The sequence below is a fragment of the Bison bison genome, unplaced genomic scaffold (genome assembly GCF_000754665.1).
Source record: "Bison bison bison isolate TAMUID 2011002044 unplaced genomic scaffold, Bison_UMD1.0 scf7180017864146, whole genome shotgun sequence".
In the NCBI taxonomy this organism is placed as follows: Eukaryota; Metazoa; Chordata; class Mammalia; order Artiodactyla; family Bovidae; genus Bison; species Bison bison.
This window is the reverse complement of record NW_011494718.1, coordinates 7,588,643-7,599,679: the sequence shown is the minus strand read 5'-3', so window position 1 is coordinate 7,599,679 and position 11,037 is coordinate 7,588,643.

The following is an 11,037-nucleotide window of genomic DNA, read 5'->3' as shown; positions in this document are numbered from 1 at the left end:
GGAAGCAACAGTTAGAACTGGACATGGAACAACAGACTGATTCCAAATAGGAAAAGGAGTATGTCAAGGCTGTATATTGTCACCCTGCTTATTTAACTTCTATGGAGAGTACATCATGAGAAACGCTGGGCTGGATGAACCACAAGCTGGAATCAAGATTGCTGGGAGAAATATCAATAACCTCAGATATGCAGATAATACCACTCTTATGGCAGAAAGTGATGAAAAACTAAAGAGCCTTTTGAGGAAAGTGAAACAGGAGAGTTAAAAAGTTGGCTTAAAGCTCAACGTTCAGAAAACTAAGATCATGGCATCTGGTCCCATCACTCCATGGCAAATAGATGGGGAAACAGTGGAAATAGTGAGAGACTTTTTTGGGGGGCTCCAAAATCACTGCAGATGGTGACTGCAGCTGTGAATTAAAATACACTTACTCCTTGGAAGGAAAGTTATGACAAACGTAGACAGCATATTCAAAAGCAGAGACATTACTTTGCCAACAAAGGTCCATCTAGTCAAGTCAAGTGGTTACATATGGATGTGAGAGTTGGACTATAAAGAAAGCTGAGCACCGAAGAATTGATGCTTTTGAACTGTGGTGTTAGAGAAGAGTCTTGAGAGTCCCTTGGACAGCAAGGAGATCCAACCAGTCCATCCTAAAGGAGATCAGTCCTGGGTGTTCATTGGAAGGACTGATGCTGAAGCTGAAACTCCAATACTTTGGCCACCTGATGCAAAGAGCTGACTCATTTGAAAAGACGCTGATGCTGGGAAAGATTGAGGGCAGGAGGAAAAGGGGATGACAATGGATGAATGGTTGGATGGCATCACCGACTCCATGGACATGAGTTCAGGTGAACTCCGGGAGTTGGTGATGGACAGGGAGGCCTGGCGGCTGCAGTCCACAGTGTCGCAGAGTCAGACGTGACTGAGCCCCTGAATTGAACTGACAAATGAGGAACCTGATGCTCGCAGGTTAAATAATTTTCTCAAGATCAAGAAGGCATAAATGCCGAAGCTTGAGCTTCATCCCTCTGGAGTAACCGCAGTGCCTACAGAACCTACAGCTGACCATCAAGACATAATTTAATACATTTTCACATAAATGTTTCAGTTTTTCATAGTACAATTGTATTTCTTCAGTTTATCTTTTCATTGCCTTTACATTTTATATAATCTAAAGTTGTACTCTGGTCATAGACTCACAGAATCTGCTAGTGATAACAAGTTTTAGGTACAAAAAATTATAATTTAGTATACAATGTTCACTGAGGCTTAGAATAAAAAGAACTTCAGAAGATGTACCTATTAAACCAATGGGCATGAAGATGAATAAACTTTAAATGTAATTTCCCTAAGAACCCTGTAAGGTAGTTCCATATGGAAATAGAGTGCAGAGAGGTTAGGAGCGAACCTAAATTCACAGGGACAGTAAGTGTGAATGGGGATTTGCACAGATTAGTTTTCCTGAGCTCAAAGTAATTTCCACTAAACTGATCAAAAAATGAGTTTTATTTCTTAAGTTCATCAGATAGGACTTTAATTTTTTTTTTTCTCGTAAACAAACCTACCTTTATAAAATCAATCTGTAATCATACTCTCAAAAGCATTCTCTTCAAAATTCTACTGTCATTATTCACTGGTTTTGAGAGACAAACTCAGTGGTGTTACACTCTAGAATTTGTATCATTTGGCATCTACTGTATTGCTAGTAAAGATTTTACATGAAACATCCATCGTATCATATCTAGATAGCACATGAATCCTGTGTACCAGTCTAGACTGCTTCAGGCCTGAGACAGTTTATAATGCAATCAGTGTCTATAAGATATAATAAACAGAAATGGTTTATTCTGTTTCTCTTTAGAAAAACTGCAAAAACAAAGACCTTGTTTTTGTGTTAAATCTTCAGAAAGAAAATATTCACTGGAGGATGTTGTTATGGTAAATTCAATAACTAAACATAAGATGTTTTTAAAAATAACCTGGATCTTATTTTGTGTCAGATACTCTTCAAAGCACTGTATATGTACTGTTTCATTTCTTTCTTTTTTTTTTTTTTTGTCTGGTTGGGCATCGATGCTTTTATTTTTTTTATTTTTTTAAATTTTATTTTATATTTAAACTCTACAATATTGTATTGGTTTTGCCAAATATCAAAATGAATCTACCACAGGTATACACGTGTTCCCCATCCTGAGCCCTCCTCCCTCCTCCCTCCCCGTACCATCCCTCTGGGTCGTCCCAGTGCACCAGCCAGCCCTGTGACAGGTACTATTATCATCTCAATTTTATATGTGAGGATACTGAGGCACAGGCATTTAAATAAATTTCCATAGTTACAACATTAGTAAATGTTACAACTGGACTGCAAACCCAGCCCAAGTAGGTGAGGTGTAGGCCAGCATACAACAACAATAAAACCAGTGCAATAATAGCAGTGACTCAGACACTATATAAGTGCTTTACATGTGTTTTCTCATTTACTGTTGACATCGACCCTATGAGATACAACTACTGTAATTGAATACAAAGTGTTCTTGCCTAGAGAATCCCAGGGACGGGGAAGCCTGATGGGCTTCCATCTATGGGGTTGCACAGATTCGGACACGACTGGAGCGACTTAGCAGCAGCAGTATCTGTCTACAATGTGGGAGACCTGGGTTCAATCCCTGGGTTTGGAAGATCCCCTGGAGAAGGAAATGGCAATCCACTCCAGTACTATTGCCTGGAAAATCCCATGGACAGAGGAGCCTGGTAGGCTAGAGTCCATGGGGTCGCAAAGAGTCAAACATGACTGAGCAATGAGACAACCACAGTTCACAGAAGTTAAAGAACCTGTACATATCACATATTTAATGAATGGTATGATCAGGATCTGAATCCAGCCAGTCAACAGACTTTGCACTCTGCCTTCTGTCTGAATATTAATTACCTGCATACATATTTAAATGAGATATATATTTATGCAAGTGAGATAAGTCACTTCAGTCGTGTCTCTTTTGCGACTCTTTGGAATGTAGCCTGCCAGGCTCCTCTGCCCATGGGACTCTCCAGGAAAGAATATTGGAGTGGGTTGCCATGCCCTCTTTCAGGGAATCTTCCCAAACCAGGGATCGAACACTCGTCTCTTATGTTTCCTGCATTGGCAGGCAGGTTCTTTACCACTAGCGCCACCTGGGAAGCCTGAGATATATATTTATATGTTACACAATTATTTTATCTACATTATGATCTTAGATCTAGGAACTTAAATTTAAAATAACTATAGAAGCATTCATAAACATTTTCTATTCTCAGATATTGACTCTGCAGTGGATATTGTGAACTGACTCCTCCCTTCAACCTAGATTTTAGAGTAAGTAGAAATGCAAAAACTGTATTTCTGAGATGCCCATAAAACTGACACAGGATGTCAATTACTTCTATCAACTAGCTACTCTTTCCTAAGATTTGGAAGGCAAAGGCGATGTGGAAGTCTTTTTTCCTACCCCTCTTTTTTTCTTTATGCTAGCATGTAAGAAAGAAAGGCAAGCTTGTTCTGCTTAAGTATTTCAACAACTCTTATCTAAACTCCTAGATGACTTGAAGTATTTGCAACAGCATCAACAATTACATGTTCATGACTGCACAACCTGATTTCTGGATCAGCTGTTGGGGTGTGCTCCTGCATTCACAGCTCCAGCCATCAAGATGGTAGCTTCTTCCCTCGTGTGTCAGACCTTCACTGCTCTGAGAGTCATTCTTAAAAGTCCAAACTAGAAACCACCCCTTCACCATTTGACATTACTTTAAAGTATTAATTTATTGTATCAGATGTATTTATTCTTAACATTTCTAGCATGCTCTTCATTTCCTGAGCTGGGTCTTGACTGATAAAGTATTCATTGTTTGAACTGTATTATCGTTGTCTGGTAGAAGTTCTTGGAGCTGATGCCTTTTGGAGACTGTGGAGATGCTGTGTCTTGCAATTTTGTCTCTTTGTACATTCTGGTCCACCTTCCTGACCTAGGCCTCCTTTCCTTACTAACCCTCTCGACCCACTACTTCAAAACCATTGATGAAAACCATCTTGTCCGTCAAGCTGCATGAATTCTTTGGTTCCAGTTTAGGAATGTTAATATCATTTTGAAAGATTAAGACAATTCAGAAAATAGAATGTTTCAAGGCATTTAAAATGAAGATGTTCCTAATGAAGGGAAGGAAGATCCCCTGAAGAAGAGAATGGCCAACCTATTCCAGTATTCTTACCTGGAGAATCCCATGTACAAAGGAACCTGGCGAGCTATAGTCCATGCGGTCACAAAGAGTTGGACACGACTGAGTAACTAACACATTTTCACTTTGCTTGTTTCCTCTTCTCTGGTATATTTAAATTAGGAAATCGGTCCTGGTCCCTAGCTCCCAGCTCCCTGACACTTTCATCACTGATGCTGCACTTTGCTTCTGCTACTGTTGCTGCCTAACCCTGTTTCAAAAAGGTGTATAACTGCCACGCTTGACACATTGCATTTGCCACAAAATAGAAATATTTTCAAGATCTATGGGCCTAACAATTAGCAGTCAAGATCATGCCTAGTTCCTTGCCTCTGCCACAGGAAAATCCTTCATGCAAAAAACCAAGTTTTGAGAATTCCATTTTTTTAGGATATTTTAAAGGAACAGCCATTATGGAAGTCTCAAATCCATTCAGTTAAAAGGCTCAGTAAGTTCATATCAAACAATAAATATTGGTACCAGAGCACCTTGCTGAATTTGTTCTCAGCTGCACACTATAATAAATACCATACATATTTATATGTGATGGTTGTTGGGAAGAATATCAGAAGGGTAAACAACATTTGGGGAAAGCAACAGCCATTTGTTTCCTTGTACCTGACCAGAAATATGATCAGCTGGTATTTGTGCTACTACATTGATGGGCGCCTACAGCCCATCTGATACTTCTGCTTTCATCCTCGTCTCTGCGGAAGGGAAGGAAAAGACACAGAGACCTAAAACTATGCCCAAGTCCCACAATGCCATGGCCGATCTAGAGACGTATCCTAACAAAGGAGAAAGTCCTTGTCACCAGGAGCTAAGTTAGCTCTTACTTTTTGGTTTTTGGATGGCAAGGATTTTGTATAAAAAGCAAATATTAAGTAAAATACAATTTCTACTCTCAAATTATTTTAAACTCTCGTTTGAAAGTTAATCAGGTTAATGCACTTCTGTTGAAAGAACTGGGACTTTTTGCACTCTGATTTCTTTCCAGATCTTTTACAAAACATAAATACAATTTCCCACTTCCATTTTCTTATGGGAAATATCCCATCTCCATATTCAGTTGTGTTTTTCCTAAATATTACAATTCATTGACCGTTCCTCCCAGTTTATATTTCTTTAAATTTAGATTGGAATTATGGAATTTCCTTAACAAAGAGCATTAGATGCTGCAAGATTATTTTAATTTAAATTTACTATAAATAAGCATTTAATGAAACAAACAAATGTCTATTCCATGTTCACTGACAGGGCCAAAGGGGAATATTTGAGTATTTTGTTTATAATAATTTATTATGAACATTTTCAAGCATACTAAAAATGAGAATAAACTGTACAATGAAAACCACTTAGATTCTACAATTAATATTTTACTGTACTTTCTTTATCATATAGTTTCTTTATCTTCGCCTATCTGCCCTATTTAAGGATTCTGTAATCAAATAATAGGAAGAATCAGCTGAAAAAGATGGGCATGACTGAATAGAAATCTCCCCACCCTTAATATTTTCAATATTTTGGCTTTGCTTTTTTTCTACCTACACATTACTACAAACATTTTTTGGTGATTGAATAGAACACTAGGATTATGACTCATATCTCAGTTTTCAGCAGGTTTTCCCATGTTTTCCAATAAAGTAGGGTTTGTTGGGTGGTAGAGGAGAAAGGGTTATCATTGAGCATCAGACTAATATATAAAGCTTCTTACATGCCATCACTCTTCCCTCTATTTTTAAATAACGGGATTTTATAAAAAGCCTGAATAAAGCACTCTAAAGCGATAAACTACAGAGATACAAGATGCTATTGCCAAAAACAGATAGCACTCAATTAGTTTTTTAAAAGGCATTCTTATCACATCTCTTCCTAATATTAGCTTTCTCAATAAACAATAGCCTGCTGCAATATTGCCAGGGTGGCCCAGCTGAGACGACAATGTGCAGGGACAGATGATCAGGACCGTCCAAAGCTGTTGATGTGATTCACAAATGACACCCACGAGCCACTCAGTCTTTAAGATCATTCTGATTCTAACAAGACACCAGATTAATATTTATATGGTAAGAGAGATAAGAAATGCATTTTTCTGCAATAAAAAAAAAGGAACTGAAAATATTTTGTGGGTCTATTTTCATTTACTAGCTTTTATTTAATTGAATCTAATGTGTACATAAAAAAGCAATAAACACCAATCTTTCTGCCTTTTTAAAAGGCTTTAAATATGGTGTGTCTGTTCAAGACCTTGGTTAAGATTTTCATATCATGCTTGCTATAAATTAAGAAAAAATAGGTAGGGGAAAATATTTCTACAATTTAACAAAATCAGGCTACCATTCACACTAGCCTATGTCAGTTCCTGTTTTTTAAACTTATGAATTAGCACATTAAACTACTGGGCCAAATTAAAGCTCAGAATAATATTTTATAATCTGTTCTTTTTTCCAGAACATAGGCATTTTTAAATTTAGAAAAAATTCATTATTTTAAATCATCTACTAAAAATTATATTTTCATATTTTGGCACTTTGGCCAATTTGATAGAATTTAAATAGTTGACCTTCTGAAAGGAAATATTTAGATTTTAGCACTAAAGTAAGACATCTTGAAATCTTTGTGACATAATATTTTAAATTCAAGACATAAAGCAATTGCTGATTTATATTAAACAAAAACTGTCTTAACATTATCTATGAGTCTCTGAAAGGTCTGGCCCCTTCCTATTGTTCCAGTCTCATCTGGGATAAAGTTCACAGGGTTTCTAGCAAGTTAGCTCTCTAGTTTTCTCTCACCTTGATGAGCTGCTGTTTCTCAGTGTTTTAAGGATTCTTCCTCCTTCACTCTGTGAAGTGAAGCAAAGTGAAGTCGCTCAGTCGTGCCCGACTCTTTGCGACCCCATGGATAGTGGCCTGCACCAAGCTCCTCCGTCCATGGGATTGTCAAGGGAAGAATATTGGGGTGGGTTGCCATTTCCTTCTCCTTCACTCTGACTTGGTATCAAATTCTGTGCCCTAAACACTCCTCTGTATTCACCCTCCTTCTGTCTTTATCCAATACCACACTCTTAAATATCATAAATTTATTAATGCCTATCAAATATATGTCTTCAGTTTCAATAGCTCTCTAAGCTCCAGATTTGATGTGAAAAAGGGCCCCCAAATCCACTGCATATAGGGATAAAAAAATGAACCCTTTCAACGATAATCCTGGATTGATCAGTGGCGATTTTACACATCTCTTCCCAATTCTGTGTTTAGTGACATTACATTGGTAGCTTGAATGGCCATATTGGGAATATTTAGTCCATGAAAATCAGCAAATGCTACAAATTCCTGACCCCACCCAGAGCCACTTGAGCAGCACACAATGACCTATAACATCCTGAAGAGGCCCAAGAAAACCAGGTCCAAAAAGACCCTGAGTTATTACCATGCTCTTTTTGCATGTGGGAAAAAAGTTATTGTTTTCGTTAATCTTGAAGATCATTTTTAAAATACATTGCTTCAGTTTCTTTGAAGAATTTCTGAACACACAAAGCTCCAAATCCTGGTCAGCAGCTAGATTTGGAGTAACAAGATTAGAGCAGTATGGAAAGTTAGAGGAAACAAATTTCATTACTTTAGGAAAAATTTCCTAATAATTATTATCTAGTACAAGAGCTTATGATGCTGGCATCTCTAACCCCTTCCCAATCCAGATTATCTGGGAGGTGATACTTAACACATACTAGCTAATCAGAATTTTTCTTGTAGAATTTGTAGGTCAGTTAGCTATTGACAAGTTGGAAAGTCAGAGGCATATATTCTGTTTGACATTACTGCTGTGAAGAATAATGTGTTATAGGACAGAGGAAGAGAGAGAGCAATGGGCAGAATAAAGCAAATACGCAACAGCAACAGTGCTAAGAGATCTTGTGATTCAGAAAAAAGAGAGGGGGGAAGGCGATTGTTATTCTATAACCCATAAGTCTGGGGGCACTAGTAGTAAAGAACCCACCTGCCAATGCAAGAGACACAAGAGATGTGGCTTCCATCCCTGGGCCAGGAAGATCCCCTGGAGAGGGCATAGCAATCCACTCCAGTGTTCTTGCCTGGAGAATCCCACGGACAGAGGGCCTGGCAAGCTACAGTCCATAGGGTTTCGATGAGTTGGACACAACTGAAGCAACTTAACACATACACACAGCCCAGCATGGCTCTCCTGCTGCAATTGAGTTCCACGTGCTTCCATTCTGTTCTTAAATAAACATTCTTTTAGCTTAAAAGTTCTTATTAAAAGTTGCCATTAAGACATAGTTGAGAAAAAAATAATATCTCATTGACATCCAGATATTGACATCCAGATTGACCTACTGCCATCACCACTTAGATGTGTAATAGTCATATCAAAATTCATATATCTAAAACTGAGTTCCTGAATTTCCCCCAAAGCTGCCTCATTCACATTTCATATTCCTCCTCAGTTCAGTAAATCCATCTGTTTTTTGTGGTTGTTTAGGCTAAAATCATTAGACTTTGAGTCCTCTTCTCTCATATAACTATATCCACTCCCATAGCATGTCCTGCTAGCTCCATCTTCTGAATATATTCAGAATCTGAATATTTCTTATCATCACCATCTCTGTTGTTACCACCCTCTTTCAGGCTCTTATTCTCTCCTACCTGGTTTATTGCAATAGCTCTTAATAGTCCCTGCCTCGGTCTCTCTCCACCTCCCTGACCTACTTCCCAAGTATATATTCTACCCAGCAGCTAGAGTAAACCATGTCACTCTTCTGATCAAACCTCCATTGAGTTTCCCATTTCCCTCAGGCTAAACGCCAAAAACCTTATAATGACCCCTCCTCTTTAGCTCTGTAAACTCACCCCTAACTAGGCACCTCCTCAATTTCCTGCCATCTACACAGTTTCCCTTGCTGTCCAGAAACACGCCAGACACTCCTCTCCGGATCTTTGCTGTTTCTTTTGCTTCTCAGAATTTCTCCTCGATGATCCCTTTGGCTCAGTTCCTCACCACTTTCAGGCATTTGCTCAAAGAGCATCTTCTAAATGCAGATTTTCCTGCTCATTCCATTTAAGCTGAAGCACCATCTCCCCCCAGGACACCTAACCCACTTCTAACCCCTTTCTGCCATACAGTTTACAAGCATATGTATAGTGTGTGTATTTTATTCATTTTGTTTATTTTCTATTTCTCTGCACTAGAATATAAACTCTTGGCTGGCAGACTGTTGACTATTTAAGTCACAGCTGCATCCTCATGTGCCTAGAATGAGGCCTATCATATAGTAGATGCTCAATAAATCCTTGAATAAATGAATGAATTCAGATAATAAATACAAATACTTGTGGGGGTGAGATTGGAAAAATGGCTGAATTACACAATCTGTTTGCCTCCACTGCCCTGATTCAATGGAATATTGCCAACTCTTTGTTTTGTTCTATTTTGATTCTGCATCTGTGTTGAGTTTGTTTCCAAAATTTGGGGATGTATAGTAATTTAGTCAGGGAAAAAGTTGTTTCCATGGAAGCCTGGTAAACTGATTATAATGAAATTGGCAGTGGGTCCTAGTTTTAATATGACACCATGGCATATTATAATTCTAATTTCCACTATAAAGGTTTTCTAGTGGCAGAATGGGTACTTTGCCAGGTCATTTTTATTTTTATTTTATTTTATTTTTTTACAGAACTTAGATGAAAAGCTCATGTTGTATTTGGCATCCGATTGTTCACAGCAATCATCTCAGATAAAACACAGTGTCAGTGAGAAGAAAAGAAAAAACCTCCTGCAGACTAAAAGGGAATAATCCCTTGTGATACTGTCTCTGGATGCTAATGAACCAACAATAAAGACCCTATTGTGGGACTGTTTTGAATGAAATTGTTCACATTAGGTTTTAGTGATCCAAAGGCGGAACCATCCCGAGGCTTGGATACATCAGTTAGGACAATGACACATACGTGAACTCATCAATATTAACAATGGCTGCAGCATCGAGTTTAGATCAAAATGTAAAAATGGAAACTTGAGTTTTCTTTTTAGTCTTACATGGACATTTTGATCATATTCTTGTTCAGAAAAAAAAAAAAAAAAAAGAAGAGATATCAGTATCCTGAAATACATGCCAACATTTACCCTAATGGGAATGGGATAAGACCGGCATTAAAAGTATGTTGAGTCCACTTGCCTCTCCCCAGGCTGAAATGGTAACACTAAATATTTCTAGAATTTCTTTTGTCCTCAGACTCCAAGATTTTAAAGTCTGGTTAGACTGATAATTGCTTCCATTGCTATAAGTAGACACTTTAAATAATGATGTAGGTGATAGAAACTGGAGACAAATGCATTGTCTATATATTTTGACTGACTCATAAATCTAGGAAATTCAGAGGATCTCTAGTCATTAAGTTATGTTTGAAATCATATATGGATAATGAATATCTCTATGGTCCTCCAAGGATAGTAAAGATTCAAAATTAGACACTAGAATTTTTCACCACATGAATGTGATACTGAGATCAGATGGTCAGCATTTTGGCATATTTAATAAAACACATTTGACACAATTGTGTTTTTTAGTGTACAATTTAAGTTATGTCACAAACTTTATAAGTAGTTGATTTCAGAACATTTTAAATATTTTGGTATAAAGTTGACTATTAAATCTGAAGAGCTGGATCTTTTTGGCCAACTGTCTACTGAAAGAATGGGCTAAAGTCCTCCATTATCTGTCCTCACATTCTCTGTATAACATTCTGCAGCATGTACATTAGA